Genomic DNA, 17,503 nt, shown 5'->3' on the forward strand with positions numbered 1-17,503 from the left:
ATATATATATATATAGGAGAATACAGCAGCACACTGTTAGCACAAAGATACAGATAAAACATGAAATGCTATATGCTATATAGGTATGATGCAAAAAATGAAAAAATGAAAAAGTGAGGTACTTAGCTCACAATTTGGCGGCCAAATAGTTTGGACCATCCCACCACGGTAAGGTCACCTCATTGGGACGGACCCTACACTGTGAATGTGCCTCTGTGCAATCAGTTAAACAGGCTTGCAAGGTCTGAGATATCCGCACCTTATATATCACCTAATAGAGGTAGGTGGGGTGCAAGAACCAACATGGAGGTAGCCCCTCCCCCATATGTATAACACAAACAAGGATAAGTTGGCCAGCACATACTGATACCAAAACTACTGCATGGACCTGGCATAAAGGTGCATGCTGCTAGGCTGAATATACATAAACAGAAGAATACAGCAGCACACTGCTAGCACAAAGATACAGATAAAACATGAAAGTTTTCCAGGCATGCTGGAAGTTGGGGTTTTGTAACATCTGGAGGTCCGCAGTTTGGAGACCACTGCTCTACACCAATGCCATGTCCTTATTTCTTCTTGGGATGCAATCATACACGTTCCTTTTGCAGGCATTGCCCCAGAAGAGCCTTTAAAACCTATTTTACTGTGTTGAGCACCTGCAAAACAATCTGACTATAAAGCAGTCCCCCCAGGAACCATGACAATTGTTTCTCTCTTTTATAAAGTATGTATTAATTGCTGACTCTTTCCAGAAAGTTCTTTTAATGATCCTCTATGGGGCTCAAGATACTGCGTTAAAGGGAGCAGAAGAACGGGAACACAGGAAGGAGAGCAATTAACAATGAGGTAAAATATTATACATAATTGACTGATTTTCCCCATAAAACGTGCAATTATATTGCAGATCTATAGCAGAACCCGAGGCTGGCACTACCAGAAACCTGCATAGAACGATTGCCACCGATAGCCAATCTACCTTCAGAGACACAAGAAACGAAATTCTACCAAGTATACAGTATAGACTATAGGGGGAGATCTATCAAAACCTGTCTGGAGGAAAAAGTTGCTGAGTTGCCCATAGCAACCAATCACATTGCTTCTTTCATTTCAAAAATGAAAGAAGCGATCTGATTGGTTGCTATGGGCAACTCAGCAACTTTTTCCTCTGGACAGGTTTTGATAAATCTCTCCCTATGCATTTTACCATAGGATGGTGATCATCCTACAGAATAGAATAGCCGATTGCTGAGGTGGGAAAAGGACCTACAAAAACTGGTCAAGGCCTCATGTACGAAGCCAACATGGCGGCACACGATTCGGTTTTACTTAGTCGTAGACAACCTTATAGACCAATTGTCTCATTCTTCACTCCATACCCCATAATGACAAAGTGAACAGAATGATAGAAATCTTTGCTGATCTATTGAAAAGGGACCTAAGTATATATACCCTTTACTCAGGACTTAGCTGAAGCCCCTTTGCAGTGATTCCAGCCTCCAGTCTTCTTGGAAATGAGGCCACAATATTTACACAACTGCATTTAGGTATTTGCTCCCATTCTTCTCTGCAGATCATGTCAAGCTCTGTTAGGTTGGATGGGGAACATCGTAGCAAGCTATTTTTAGGTCTCATTGGGTTCGGGCTCTGGCTGGGCCACTCAAGGACATTCACAGAGGTGTCCCTAAGCCGCTCCTGCGTGCTCATATCTGTGTACTTAGGGGCATGGTCTGGTTGGAGGATGAACCTTTGGCCCAGTTTGAGGTCCAGAGCTCTGGATCAGGTTATATGAATTAATAATATCTCTGTACTTTGGTCAGGGTTGAGGGAAAGCTGTCTCCCTGTCCCCACTGTAAGAATGGTATTGGGTGGGTGATGGGCAGTGCCTGGTTTCCTCCAGACATAATGCTGCCCCCACCATGATCACTGTAGGGATGGTATTGGGCAGGTGATGGGCAGTACCTGGTTTCCCCCAGACATGATGCTGCCCCCACCATGATCACTGTAGGGATGGTATTGGGCAGGTGATGGGCAGTGTCTGGTTTCCTCCAGACATGATGCTGCCCCCACCATGATCACTGTAGGGATGGTATTGGGCAGGTGATGGGCAGTGCCTTGTTTCCTCCAGACATTATTATTATTTATTTATTTATATAGCGCCTACAGATTCCGCAGCGCTTACAATTATGGGGTACAAACAAAGACAAGTATCAGACATAATATTACACAATAACTATTCAAACAAGAGGTGTGGGGATATGTTGAGGATATGTTGAGGATATGTTGAGGATATGTTGAGGATATGTTGAGGATATGTTGAGGATATGTTGAGGATATGTTGAGGATATGTTGAGGACAATTAGAGACTGTTATAGGCCTGTCTGAAGAGATGTGTTTTTAGGCCACGTTTGAAACTATGGATGTTGTTGTTGAGTCTGAGGGATTGAGGGATAGCATTCCAGAGAACCGGTGCAGCACGAGTGAAGTCTTGGAGACGGGAGTGAGAAGTTCGGATTATAGAAGATGTTAGTGTGAGATCATTAGCAGATCGGAGAGAACGTGTAGGATGGTAGACAGAGATGAGAGAGGAGATGTAGGGAGGTGCAGCATTGTGGAGAGCTTTGTGTGTGAGACTGAGGATTTTGTACTGTATTCTGGACTGAATTGGTAACCAGTGTAGTGACTGGCACAGGGAGGAGGCTGGAGAGGAAGATGAGTCTGGCTGCGGCATTAAAGATGGACTGAAGAGGAGAGAGTTTGGAGAAAGGAAGGCCTATTAGTAAAGAGTTACAGTAGTCGAGGCGGGAGTGAATCAAAGCAATAATGAGAGTTTTAGCAGTTTCAATAGTGAGAAACAGGCGGATTCTTGAAATGTTTTTGAGATGCAGGTGACAAGAACGTGAAAGAGACTGAATATGGGGAGTGAAAGACAGATCAGAGTCAAGTATAACTCCAAGACAGCGAGCCTGCTGCCCGGGAGTTATGGTAGTACCACATACCAAGATGGAAATGTCAGGGTTAGGTACAGTATCATTTGATGGAGAAAAAACAAGAAGTTCTGTTTTAGAAAGATTTAGTTTCAGATATAAAGAGGACATGATGTCTGAGACAGCAGAGAGATAGTCACTGGTATTCTGTAGGAGTGCAGGGGTGATGTTGGAGGAAGAGGTATAGAGTTGGGTGTCATCAGCATAGAGGTGGTACTGGAAACCAAATCTACTGATAGTTTTTCCAATGGGGGATGTGTAGAGTGAAAAGAGTAGAGGACCCAGGACCGATCCCTGGGGAACCCCAACAGCAAGGGGAAGAGGAGAAGAAGTAGAGCCAGAAAACGAGACGCTAAAGAAGCGGCTAGAGAGATAGGAGGAAAACCAGGCGAGAGCAGAGTCCTTGAGACCGATGGAGCGGAGACTACTGAGGAGGAGTTGGTGATCCAAAGTGTCAAAAGCCGCAGAGAGGTCCAAGAGAATCAGTAAAGAGAAATTGCCATTTGATTTGTCAGAAGATCGTTAGTGACTTTGGTTAGGGCCGTTTCTGTGGAGTAAAGGGAGCGGAAACCAGACTGTAAGGGGTCGAGGAGAGAGTTCTCGGAGAGATAGCGGATAAGGCGGAAGTAGACCAAGCGTTCCAGGAGTTTGGAGATAAAGGGGAGATTTGAGACTGGTCGATAGTTGGCTGCACAGGACGGGTCCAAAGATATTTTTTTCAATAGTGGGGTTATGATAGAGTGTTTGAAGGAGGAGAGAAAGACCCCAGAAGAGAGGGAGAGGTTAAAGATTTTAGTTAGGTGACAGCTGATAGCAGGAGAGAGAGAGAGAGACTGGATGAGGTGTGAAGGCATGGGGTCACTAGAGCAGGTAGTGGGGCGGGCGGAGGAGAGGAGCCTGGAAACCTCATCCACCGTTACAGGCTCGAAAACTGAGAGTGATGAAGAAGAGACGTGGCTGGGAATTGGATCAGAACTTTTAGGGGACTGGGAGAGGATTTCATCACGAATGTCATCGATTTTAGTTTTGAAGTATTTGACCAGATCTTCAGCACAGAGATCAGTGATTGGGGTCTGTACTTTAGGCCGAAGGAGAGAGTTGAACGTGTCAAAAAGGCGTTTTGGGTTGTTAGACAGAGAGGAGATGAGGGAGGTAAAATATGTTTGTTTGGCGAGATGAAGAGCGGAGTAATAGGATTTAAGCATGAATTTATAGTGCACATAGTCTGAAGAAGTTTTCCTCCACAGACGTTCAGCACACCTAGAGCATCGCCTGAGAAAGCGGGTTGTTAGCGTGTGCCAGGGTTGCTGCCGTCTGTGTCGGGAGGTTCGTGTTTTAGAGGGTGCCACTTGATCCAGGGTAGACTTTAGGGTGTCATGGTAATGTTTGGCTGCTAGATTAGGGCAGGAGAGAGAAGAGATTGGGGATAGTGAAGATTGTAGAATGTCTATAAATTGACTAGTGTTTATGGCAGACAGGTTTCTGTAAGTGTACAAGGTTGGAGTGTCTGGAAGAGGATAGGAGTTACTGATAGAGAAAGAGAGAAGGTTGTGGTCAGAGAGCTCAAAAGGAGAATTCGTGAATTTAGAGACAGAGCAAAGTCTAGAGAAGATCAAGTCCAGTGTATTCCCATCCTTGTGTGTGGGAGAGTCAGTAAGCTGTGAAAGGGCAAAGGAGGAGGTTAGAGACAGAAGCCGAGAGGCAGAAGAGGAGATTGGGGTATCAATGGGGATATTAAAATCACCCATGATGAGTGTAGGTGTTTCTGAGGAAAGAAAGTGAGGGAGCCAGGTGGCAAAATGATCCAGGAACATTTGGGGAGAACCAGGAGGACGATAGATGACCGCGACTCTGAGAGACAATGGGCAGAAGAGCCTGATGGTGTGGACCTCAAAAGAGGGAAATGTGAGTGAGGGTAATGGGGGGATGACTTGAAAAGTGCATTGTGGGGCTAGAAGCACCCCAACTCCTCCACCATGCCTGGAGTCAGATCTGGGGGTATAGGAAAAGTGAAGGTCACCATAAGATAAAGCAGCGAGAGAAGCAGTGTCAGAAGGTTGTATCCATGTTTCTGTGAGAGCCAACAGATTAAGAGAATTAGTGAGAAATAAGTCATGAATCTGGGTGAGCTTATTGCACACAGATCGAGAGTTTAGAAGAGCGCAGTTAAAGTTTATAGTGGTTCCGCAAGAGGCAGGTAGTGAAGAGCAAATATTCATGAAAGGTGGGCCAGGGTTAGGAGCAATGTCCCCAGCAGCTAAAAGCAGAAGAAAGAAGAGGGAGAGCAGATGGCTGGGTGAAGTGATGGAGCAACTTCGGTGCTGTACCATGGAATGAGGTGACTTTGGGTGGTTTATGATGGTGAGCAGTACATGCGAGCAATACATAGGTGAGGGAAGGAGGCATGGACAGATGTATATAGAGTCCACTGGAGAAATTGGTGGGGGATATAAGAGAAAATGTATCGCAATGATGTAAGTAATAAGGGAGTGCATGTTTGTTTTTTGTCTGAAAAAGAGTGACTGACTTACTTTGGTTGTTATAATGTTGAGTTTGTTCCCTTCTGGTTCAATTCTGGTATAATTCTTGATGTCACACTTAAAAAACACTTTAGATGGAATATTTTAATGTCTTCAGACCTAAGGTCTAACAGACCTATAGCCTCTGATATATAGTGCTAGGATAAGCCAGAGAATTGGCAGAGGAGTGCATTCAGGTGTGAAACAGGGTGGGGAGCAATAAAGTTTGGGGAATAAAGTTAAGAAAAAATAAACAGTTTGGGATGACTCGGGAAATAAATTGTGATCAAACAAAATAGAAACACTAGCCAAATTACAGTAATAAATATACATGACAATGCAATGATGGGGGAATGGGAGTACACAATCACAAGATGAGTGACATACCAGGTTGATTATTTAAATACGTATGATGCTGTCCTCACCATGATGACTGTAGGGATGATATTGGGCAGGTAATGGGTAGTGATGTCGCGAACATAACATTTTCCGCAAGAGTTTGCGAACCGACATTGACTTAAATGGACAGGCGACTTTTAAAACCCACAGGAATTCTTTCTGGCCACAATAGTGATGTAAAAGTTGTTTCAAGGGGACTAACACCTGGACTGTGGCGTGCCTGAGTGGGATCCATAGCAAAACTCCCATGGAAAATTACATAGTTGATGCAGAGTCTAGTTTTAATCCATAAAGAGCATAAATCACCTATTATTCCCTGGTTTGGAATAACGTGTTTTAGCCCCCTTTAGGCAGCACAAAGTTAGATTCTGGCCTTTAAACAGCACATAGATCCCCCCTTTAGGCAGCACATAAGATTCCCCCATATTAGGCAGCACATAGTGGGATTTGAACCCAAGGCCCCAGCACTGCAAGGCAGCAGTGCTAACCTCTGAGCCACCATGCTACCCTTAGCATAGATCTAATATCCACGGTTGCTAAAATGGACAGAGATGTCAGCAGAGGGTACCAGAAAAATTAGGCATGTACACCTGGCTGGAAAATTTGGTATTGTCGCAGCTGTAGCAGCGGCCATAAAAATTGCAGCACCATAGCAAGTGCAGCAGCAGAGGCCAGAAAAATTAGGCATGTACACATGGAGGAAAAATTTGGAATTGTCGCAGCCGCATCTGTAGCAGCAGCCAGAAAAATTGCAGCACCAGAAAAGGTGCAGCAGCAGAGGCCAGAAAAATTAGCCATGTACACCTGGCTGGAAAATTTGGTATTGTCGCAGCTGTAGCAGCGGCCATAAAAATTGCAGCACCATAACAAGTGCAGCAGCAGAGGCCAGAAAAATTAGGCATGTACACCTGACTGGAAAATTTGGTATTGTCGCAGCCGCTGCTGTAGCAGCGGCCAGAAAGATTTCTGTTTGTTTCGCCAAGCAGAAAGTGCCCTAAAACATTGCGGCTTGAACCCTAGTTGGTGGTGGATAAGTCACGCAAGTCATCCGGCATTCAGAGTTCAAATACAGCACCGTGTGGACCATTTTTAGGCCAAGGCAGGTCATCTGATCAGGCCTTGTTCAGTCAAATGTATCGCCCAGTGTCAGTCCCTTCGGGATCCATCCCTCATTCATCTTAAGAAAGGTGAGGTAATCCAGACTTTGTTGACCAAGGCGACTCCTCTTCTCAGTGACAATACCTCCTGCTGCACTGAAGGTCCTTTCTGACAGGACACTTGAAGCGGGACAGGCCAGAAGTTCAAGCGCAAAGTGGGATAGCTCAGGCCACAGGTCAAGCCGGCACACCCAGTAGTCAAGGGGATCATCACAGATAGTCTGCTACCTGTCGGTCAAGTCGTTCTCTGATGGTGGACCCCGAAGGGCTGTGGCGATGCGTAGGACTTAAAAAGCTCTGCATGTCCTCCATCAACAGCATGTCTGTACAGCATCCTGTCCTTGCCGGCATGTTCGTGGGAGGAGGAGGAGGATTACTATCACCTCTTCCCCTGTTAGATCCCTGTTGTGCTGTGACATGACCCTTATACACTGTGTACAGCATACTTCTTAATTTATTTTGGACCTGCTGAATCCTTTCCGCCTTGCTGTAATGCGGTAACATGTCAGGCACTTTATGTTTATACCGGGGGTCTAGTAGCGTGGACTCCCAGTACAGGTCGTTCTCCTTCATGCTTTTTATACGAGGGTCCCTCAACAGGCACGGCAGCATGAAAGACCCCATTTGCACAAGGACAGATGCCAAGCTACTCATGTCCCGTTCCTTGTCCTCAGTGATGTCAGGGAAGGTATAATTTTCTTCCCCCCAGCCACGTACAACACCACGGGAACCAGATAGGTGACAAGGAGCACCCTGGGATGCCTGCTGTGGTTGGTCTTCCTCCTCCTCTTCAAAGCCACATTCCTCCTCTGACTCCTCTTCCTCACAATCCTCTTCAAACGTTGCCGCAGGTCCAGCAAGTGATGCTGATAAGGCCGTTTCTGGTGGTGATGGTGTCCACAACTCTTCCTCTTCACACTCATCTACAGCCTGATCCAGCACTCCTCGCAGGGCACACTCCAGGAAGAAAACAAATGGTATGATGTCGCTGATGGTGCCTTCGGTGCGACTGACCAGGTTTGTCACCTCCTCAAAAGGACGCATGAGCCTACAGGCATTGCGCATGTGCCTCCAGTAACGTGGCAAAAAAATTCCCAGCTCCGCAGATGATGTCCTAGCACCCCGGTCATACAAATATTCGTTGACGGCGTTTTCTTGTTGGAGCCAGCGGTCGAACATTAGGAGTGTTGAATTCCAATGTGTCGAGCTGTCGCAAATCAAGCGCCTCACTGGCATGTTGTTTCGCCACTGGATATCTGACAAGTGTGCCATGGCCATGTAGGAACGCCTGAAATGCCCACACACCTTCCTGGACTGCTTCAGGACATCCTGTAAGCCTGGGTACTTGAGCACAAAGCGTTGTACAATCAGATTACACACATGTGCCATGCACGGCACATGTGTCAACTTGCCCAACCTCAATGCCGCCAACAAATTTGTTCCGTTGTCACAAACCACCTTGCCGATCTCCAGTTGGTGCTGAGTCAGCCACTGGTCCACCTGTGCGTTCAGGGCCGACCGGAGCGCTGGTGCGGTGTGACTCTCCGCTTTGAGGCAAGTCAACCCCAAGATGGCGTGACACTGCCGTATCCGGGATGTGGAATAGCACCTGGGGAGCTGGGGGGGGGGGGGGTTGCCGGTGATGTGGAGCAAGACGCAACAGGAGAAGAGGACTCGGCCGAGGATGTTATGGAAGAGGATGGAGTAGGAGGAGTAGAGGAGGTGGCAGCAGGCCTGCCTGCAAGTCGTGGCGGTGTCACCAACTCCTCGGCAGAGCCACGCATTCCATGCTTGGCAGCCGTCACCAGGTTTACCCAATGCGCAGTGTAGGTGATATACCTGCCCTGACCATGCTTTGCAGACCAGGTATCAGTGGTCAGATGGGCACTTGCCCCTACACTGTGTGCCAGACATGCCATAATTTCCTGTTGCACAAAGGAGTAAAGGTTGGGGATTGCCTTTTGTGCAAAAAAATTTCGGCCGGGTACCTTCCACTGCGGTGTCCCAATGGCTACAAATTTTTTAAAGGCCTCAGACTCCACCAGCTTGTATGGCAAAAGCTGGCGGGCTAGCAGTTCCGACAAGCCAGCTGTCAGATGCCAGGCTAGGGGGTGACTTTGAGACACTGTCTTCTTGCGCTCAAACATCTCCTTGACAGACACCTGACTGTGGGCAGATGAGCAGGAACTGCTCAAGGCGAGAGACGGAGAGGCGGAAGGTTGAGAGGGGGCAAGGAGGGCAGCAGTGGTTGACCTGACTGAAGATGCTGGACCAGCAGGAGGATGGCGGCTTTGACTTTGTGTGCTGCTTGTACTGACGTGTTGATCCCATAGGCGTTTGTGATGTGACATCATGTGCCTTCGCAAAGCAGTTGTGCCTAGGTGGGTGTTGGACTTCCCACGACTCAGTTTCTTCTGGTACAGGTTGCAAATGGCCTCGCTGTTGTCAGAGGCAGACATACAAAAAAAATGCCACACTGCTGAGCTCTGCGATGACGGCATTCTGGTGGTGGCAACAGCATGCGTTGATTGGCGTCCCGTCTGGCTGACCCCCGGTGCCGATGCATGCTGTCTGACTGTGCCACTAGCTCCTTGCGACGACCTCCCCCTGCTTCCAACTCGTCTCCTCCTCCTCTCTGTCTCCCCATCTCAACTTCCCCCTCTTCTTTTCTTCTAGCGGGCCCCCACGTGGCATCCACGGACACATCGTCATCATCAACACCTTCACCGGTATCTGACACCTCAAGAAAGGAAGCAGCAGCGGGTACAACATCATCATCACACCGTACGTCCATTTGTGTAATGCTGCCTGACTGAGACATATCCCTGTTAACTACATCCTCTGGCAATAATGGTTGTGCATCACTCATGTCTTCAAACTGATGTGTAAATAACTCCTCTGACGGATCAAGTAAAGCTGCTGTGGTGCTAGTGTTGGTGGTGGCGGCAGGTGGGCAAGTGGTAGCATGAGAGGTGCCCGAAGCTAAGCTAGATGAGGAGAAGGACGGTGCGTCAAGGTTCCGAGCGGAAGCTGTAGTAGATTGGGTGTCTTGTGATGGCCAGTCAACTCAGAATTTTGGGGGTTCAGGGTACGTGGCCTCTGAACACTGGCCATTCTAGGGCCAAAGGGAATCCCAGCACCACTACGACCCCTGCGTGGTGGCCTTCCTCTGCCTGTCATTTTTTTGGTTAAATTTGCACAAGTGTCACACCAAATGTGATTTGCACTAGGGTGACACAATTTCCCCTGCAGACAAAAAAACTGGCAACTGTGACATGAACTGACAGTGACAACTGGTTTTATATAACAGCCAAAAAAGGTTGTTTTTTTTAAAATTTGCACAACTGTCACACCTAATGTGATTTGCACTAGGGTGACACAATTTGCCCTGCAGGCAAAAAAATGGCAACTGTGACGTGAACTGACAGTGACGACTGATTTTATTTAACAGCTAAAAAAGTTTTATTTTTATTTTTATTTGCACAACTGTCACACCTAATGTGATTTGCACTAGGATGACACAATTTGCCCTGCAGGCAAAAAAAATGGCAACTGTGACGTCAACTGACAGTGACGACTGATTTTATTTAACAGCCAAAAAAGTTTTTTTTTATTTTTTTTTTATTTGCACAACTGTCACACTTAATGTGATTTGCACTAGGGTGACACAATTTTCCCTGCAGGCAAAAAATTGGCAACTGTGACGTGAACTGACAGTGACGACTGATTTTATTTAACAGCTAAAAAAGTTTTATTTTTATTTTTATTTGCACAACTGTCACACCTAATGTGATTTGCACTAGGGTGACACAATTTGCCCTGCAGGCAAAAAAAATGGCAACTGTGACGTCAACTGACAGTGACGACTGATTTTATTTAACAGCCAAAAAAGGAATTTTTTTTTTAATTTGCACAACTGTCACACCTAATGGGCTTTGCACTAGGGTGACACAATTTGCCCTGCAGGCAAAAAAAATGGCAGCTGTGACATGAACTGACAGTGACGACTGATTTTATTTAACAGCCAAAAAAGGTATTTTTTTTATTTGCACAGCTGTCACACCAAATGTGATTTGCACTAGTGTGACAATGAGCAAAAAAGCTTTCCAGCGGAGTTCCCCTTTTAAGCAGTGGTCCCCAACCAGGGTGCCTCCAGTTGTTGCAAAACACATGGACTGATATATTTCAGCCCTTTGAATACTGTAGTAGTTAGTTGCTTGAAAGAACTTAAGTTTTATACTGGAGTACCCCTTTTAACCAGCGGTTCCCTCCCAACCGGGGTGCCTCCAGCTGTTGCAAGACACACGGACTGATATCTTTCAGCCCTAAAAAGGGCTTATTTGGGTGCTGTCCTTAAAGCAGATGTTACACTAGTGCTTTAGAAGTAAACTGGACCCTGAATACACCACCTAGCAGCAACATAGCTATCGCTTTCCCTATACAGCAGGAGCAGCTTCTCTGACCCTCCCCTTCCTAAGCCTCAGTTTAGCTCAGCATGCTGAATGAGGGTAAAATGGCATCCGTGCAGGAGGTAGGAGGGTCTGGAAGGGAGGGACTGCTGCTGATTGGCTGTAATGTGTCTGCTGACTCTGACTCACAGGGTCAAAGTTTACCGCAATGTTAAAGTATTGGGGCAGCTTTAGTCGAGTTAGCTTTTATAAGATTAACCCCGCAAAGTCGTGTATCTTACCATTGCAGATACCCGCTGAGCAACAGCGAGTACTACAAGCCAAATATCCCTTTCAATGGGTCACTGACCAGATTCCTTACCTAGGCATAGTCCTTACTGCGTTGCCTGATAAGACAATTGCTTCTAATTTTGCTGTTGTGCGGTCCCTGCTTGCCAAAGAAATTGATCACTTCTCCAAGCTTCCTGTCTCATGGGCGGGACGTGTTGCCACTGCTAAGATGATGCTGCTCCCTAAAATTTTATATTTTTTTAGATGCCTGCCGATGATAGTGCCCGCCTCCTTCCTCTCACAACTACAGAGAATGCTCTTACGATTTATTTGGGATGGTAAGCACCCTAGGGTTGGTGCGAATATATTGTATCGCCCTGTGCATGAAGGGGGTATGGGGGTGCCGAACCTCAAAATGTACTATCACGCTGTTCTACTCGATCAGCTTAAAAAATGGTGGTGGCAGGACGCTCCCCCCCTGTGGGTAGATATTGAAGCTGCTGTCCTCAATGTTTCTAATTTTAATAACTTTCTCTGGGCATTGCGCTTTAACCCTACCTTTGCTCCCTCTTCTCCTTTCTCTACTATTGCGGCTGCTATCAGGTTGTGGAGTAAGGTGGCGCGAATTAAAAGTCTTTGTCTGCCTAGAGTGAAGGATATCCCTTTAGCGGCTATAGGTGACTATATTTTAGATATAGATTTTAAGCCCTGGATAGATGCGGGCATCCTCACTGTGGCATTGATTAGCGATGCTAATGGGTTGATGCCTTTCACTGATATTGTACGCATGTTCTCTATATCACAGAAAGACTTTTACAAATATTTGAGGCTTAGACATTTTTTGAGATCCCTCCCTTGGGATAGCTCTCGGCCTCGCACTGCGTATGAACATCATTTCCTGTGCAAGGACTCCTTTACTAGGGGTATCTCCCTTGCTTATGTAGCTTTGACTGAGGAGGAGGGGGAAATGGACAGTACGTTTAAGTCCAGATGGGAGGAGGACCTGGCACGCAGATTCACGGCTGAGCAGTGGAGCTTTGTCTTTGACATGCACAAAAAATATTCTAAATGTGTTAATCATTTCGAAGCTTCTAGGAAGCTCCTATATCGATGGTACTACACGCCGGTTCGTCTGGCTAAAATATACCCTACCACCTCCCCAGTGTGTTGGCGATGTAACCGGGAAAGTGGTACCTTGCTACACGTGTGGTGGACTTGCCCGTTAATTGCACCTCTTTGGACCGAAATTAAAAAGTTATTGGACAACCTAGTGGATTGCCCCTTCTCGTGGGGCCCAGAGAGTGCACTACTATTCCTGTCCCTAGAACAAGTTCCCCCGCATTACATGACCATTTTATATCATATTCTGACAGTTGTGAGGGCTCACATTGCTCGGAGGTGGAAGTCGACTGAGGTGCCGGGTCTTCCTGCCATTCTGGCGGAGGTGCATAGTAACCTCGTGTTGGAGGGATTGATAGCGAAGAGGTGTGGGGCTTCTAATAGCCGTATAGCTACTCTGTCCCAGTGGACGGACAGTTGTTCGACCTCAATTAGGGTCGTAGATTAGCTAATCGTATATGCACGATGTATCTCACTCTGATATGTGTATTATGATATGTGTATTATGATTATGATTGTATTGGTGGTCTCTCATTCCTTGTTTTATACTTTATATATTGAGGACCTTACTGTTGTTCTGTTGGTTCTGCTCCTTTAATAGGTGCATAACTGTACTGGTTTGTGTTATATGAAAATTTATAAATAAAGTTTTAAAAAAAAAAAGTATTGGGGCAGATCGAACTTCACATATGTTCGCCCGGCGATGCAAACGCGAACATGCTAAATTCACCGGGAACTGATGCTGCCCCCACCATACTTTGCTGTAGGAATGGTATTGGGTAGGTGATGAATCTTATTTCTCACGGTGTGTGAGCTCTTTATGTGCTATTTTGCATTCTCCAGGCAGCTTTCATAGGTATTTTACTGAGGAGAGGCTTCTTTTTGGCCACTCTACCGTAAAGCTCACATTGGTGGAGGCTGCAGTGATGGTTCTAGACCTCCTCTCCTCCTCCTTTTTCCCATCTGCACACAGGATCTTTGGAGCTCAGCCAGAGTGACCATTGGGTTCTTCGTCACTTCTTACCAAGACTCTTCTTCCCCAATTACTTAGTACAGTGGGGTAGCCAGCTCTAGGAAGATTTCTGGTTGTTCCAAACTTCTTCCATGTAAGAATAATGGAGTCCACTGTTCTCTTGGGAAAGAGGTGGGTGCTGCATGTGAGATAGCAGGGGTCCCTAGTGGCAGGACCCCCGCGATCAGACATTTTATCCCTATCCTTTGAATAGGGGTTAAGATTCTTAGGGCCGGAGTACCCCTTTAAAGGGGTACTTCACTGCTAGACATCTTATCCACTTTCCAAAGCATAGGGGATAAGATGTCTGATTGCAGGGGTCCTGCTCATGGGGCCCCCATGATCTCTCGCAGCACCCAACGTTCTAAACAAATGCTGGGTTCCTGCAGAAGTGGCCACGCCCCCTTGTGCCCCTTGTGACATCATCCCATGCCCCTCCATCCATTTCTATGGGAGGGGGCATGTTGGCCAACACAAAATGTTCAGAACGCTGGAGCACTGGAGTACCCCTTTAATGGCCAATGTGCTCTCCTACAGACTGCAACTGTATCGTCTTTAGTGCCAGATCAGGTTCTGTTTAAAGGGATACTCCAACGAAAAACATCTTATCCCCTATCCAAAGGCCAGCAGCGGAGGAGTCCAGAACATGGAAACTTGGAGCTTTTGTGTTTGTGACGTCATGCCACGCCCCCTCCATTCGTGTTTATGGGAGGGGGCGTAACGGCTACTTTGTAGTGGGAGGCTACTCCTCCCATAGACATGAATGGAGGAGGGTGTGGCAGCTGTAGTCGCCCCAGCCATCCGGCATGGAGCGGAGTTCACTCCATGCAAGGATGACTGGAGTGCCGCACCTGAAATCGCGAGGACCTTTGCATAGGGGATAATATGTTTTCTGGTGGAGTACCCCTTTAGGATCCAACGATGGTCAGGGTTTGGTATGGAGGCCACAACATCTATTACAATTTACGCTTTCAAGCAGGCTTAAACGGTTGGTCTCAGTAAATCTCCCCCATAAAGTTTTACAGAATTCCGACATTTCCTTTTTGTTGCACTACACATTTTAAAATTTTATGTATCCAGGTACAATCACTTGTGTATTCTTTCTAACAATAAACAATAAAATGCTGTTGATTTCGAACGAGGATTTTAGCAAATGACAGAATAATTATTTTTTAACTTTTTCCCGTTTTCTGCTATTTTTCATTCCGTACGTGGCTTCTTGCTGACTAATCGCTGGCAGCTTTGCACAATACCAAACACCTGCGAATTACAGCTCTGTACTAACAAATGCCCAGTGTGATCCTAATGCCTTGTGGCATGAATAAGCCCTATTGAAGAATACTCCAATAATAATGAGGCCCCTTTTCAACATTTGACCTCCTGCTTTCAGATCACAGACCATGCTTTGCCATTACCCTTTGACCTCAAATAACTCTTGGATCACTCCAATGTCAACGGCAATAAGTAACTTTCATGTCAACAACTTAAAAGCCAAGTGTGCTCGGCCGTGGGTTGGTCTCTCGGGGTCCGGCAAGAACGGGCTCAATACTGATTTCATTATATGGCTAAACCTAAATAGAAGTCTATGGAACTAAGATTCTGTTCACATCACACATTCTTACCCTATATCACACGTATATGGTTTCTTTTTGTTTCTTTTTTTTTTTTTTTTTTTTTCAAGAATTATGAAATGAACAATCAAACCTACTGTCAGTAAATGGTTACATACATGTGATATCTATTTTTCAGATTGTTGTGATGAGGAACAAATTTACATGCAAGTAGTTGTGGTGTCCCAGCACCAATGGCTGTCCTGTGGCTTCGGACTGTTTTGGGCAGCTTTGCAGCACAAAGTGTTTGGCCCATCAAATGACTTATAGTACTGTTGATTTTGCACTTTGGTGAGGAGTAATATATTTTTCTAATTAATTTTATTGTTATGTGTATATATGTTATTCCTCTGTTACTGTACCCTTAAGAGAGAGCAGTGAACCCCATGTGACCCTTCCTGCCAATGGGAACCCTAAATTCTTCCCTATAAAGTGTAGTGGGGGAGGAGTTACCCCAGTTTAGTTTCAGTTGTTGCTCTGTGTAGACCTATGAAGCTAGGCCTCTGAGCAGAGATCCCTGTGAGCTCCATGGTTGTAAAGGTGTAAGGTGTGTCGTGTGCTCGAAGGGAAGGCCCAGATCAAATCTACTTAATCTGGTCATTCTGCAAGGATCACACATACGGTGAAAGTTCATGCCCCGGCTGAGAAGGCTTCAATACCTTGACAGAACCCTACCTACCAGGATTCATCTACCCGTCTTACAAGTCAGTATAAATCCGTTTGGTGAAAGCACCACAAGTCCCAGCAAGGCATCAGGGCTCCCAAGGGTTTACGCTGAATTCTCTCAACCGAAACCAACTGGCGGTGTATTACCATCCACATCAGGCTCAATAAAGACAGTTATCCGTAACCTGACCTCAGAGTTTTCTTTTACTCCCCGTGTCTGACCCAGGAGATGCTTTCTCCAACCTCGGAGCGTGTATAGGATAACGGTGCCCTGGCGTCACAAAGTGATAAGGTATTTCTCCTAACACCCCCGTGGTTAGCACGTAGTTATGAAAACTGTGGCACAGTTTATAAAGTAGATGTAGAGATCAGTACACCACATGTAGAGATCAGTACCATACATGTTCCACCTGCTGCTCCTCTTACTGACTTCCGGCAAACTGAGAGGTTCCAGCGGCGATGCTCCTTTTATGCAGTGCTTCGGGAAAATGGCCGCTGGCCGGAAGTGCATCAGCGGTGCAGTGCTGACTTCCGCTTCCCTGGGAACAAGAGGCAGATCTTCACAGTTCCACTTCGGCATTGACACAACAACATGGTTTCCATGCCCAGGGGCGGGATGCTTACCAGCGCGGGACATTTTCACATGCTTCTCCGCCACATCTTTAACCCTTGCAGGTACAGGCAATACTTGGCAAGGTAACATATTTTCTGATCTGATCTTGCACATGGTTTTCACGACTTCCATACTGTTCCAAATTGCAGGCAACAAACTTTTCTTCACCTCCCCCTCTATTTCACAAGCGCCTCGGGTAAAACACATTTCACTTGCAAAGTCCCGTACACTTTTTGGCGCAGACTTAAATCACATTGACATGCGATTTTTGCAGACAATATTGGACACAGTTCAGATTAGGGGGTAGGACTTGTGGTATAAGGAGCACACCTGTATCCTGTTCGTGATGCCAAAAGTTGTGGCGGCGGGGTGTGTGATGCAGGGCAGATGTTGATACCCTATGGGCAGATGGCATTAACCCTTTGTATTCATGACTCCAGGGCGTGGTTTAGCCTATGACCACCCGAAGGTATACCTCTGGATCCTGGGCTAGGCACGGGGGCAATAAAGACTCTGACGCCAAGTTGCGGACAATGGTAGCTTTACTGAGGGTAGACAGATGGTAAAGTAGTTAAGTTAATGCAGCATGGGTAGAGAGCAGTACACTTCACATAGCACAGGTAGAGAGCAGCACAGTTTATATAGCACATGTAGAGGGCTGTACAGTCCATGGAGCACAGACATAGAGCAGTACAGCTCATGTAGCTCACATATAGAGCAGCTAGAATGCAGATAGTAAAGT

At 46.3% G+C, this 17,503-nt stretch overlaps 1 long non-coding RNA gene across 1 annotated transcript in view; it reads left to right on the forward strand.

Moving 5' to 3' along the window:
• The first annotated feature begins 676 nt into the window (after positions 1 to 676).
• The window catches only part of LOC130363054 (uncharacterized), an 81,705-nt gene continuing 64,878 nt past the window's right edge, over positions 677 to 17,503 (forward strand). Inside the window, exon 1 of the long non-coding RNA XR_008891704.1 lies at positions 677 to 849. This is a non-coding gene — a long non-coding RNA (uncharacterized LOC130363054). The remainder of the gene's footprint in view (positions 850 to 17,503) is intronic.

The sequence above is a fragment of the Hyla sarda genome, chromosome 3 (genome assembly GCF_029499605.1).
Source record: "Hyla sarda isolate aHylSar1 chromosome 3, aHylSar1.hap1, whole genome shotgun sequence".
Lineage (NCBI taxonomy): Eukaryota > Metazoa > Chordata > Amphibia > Anura > Hylidae > Hyla > Hyla sarda.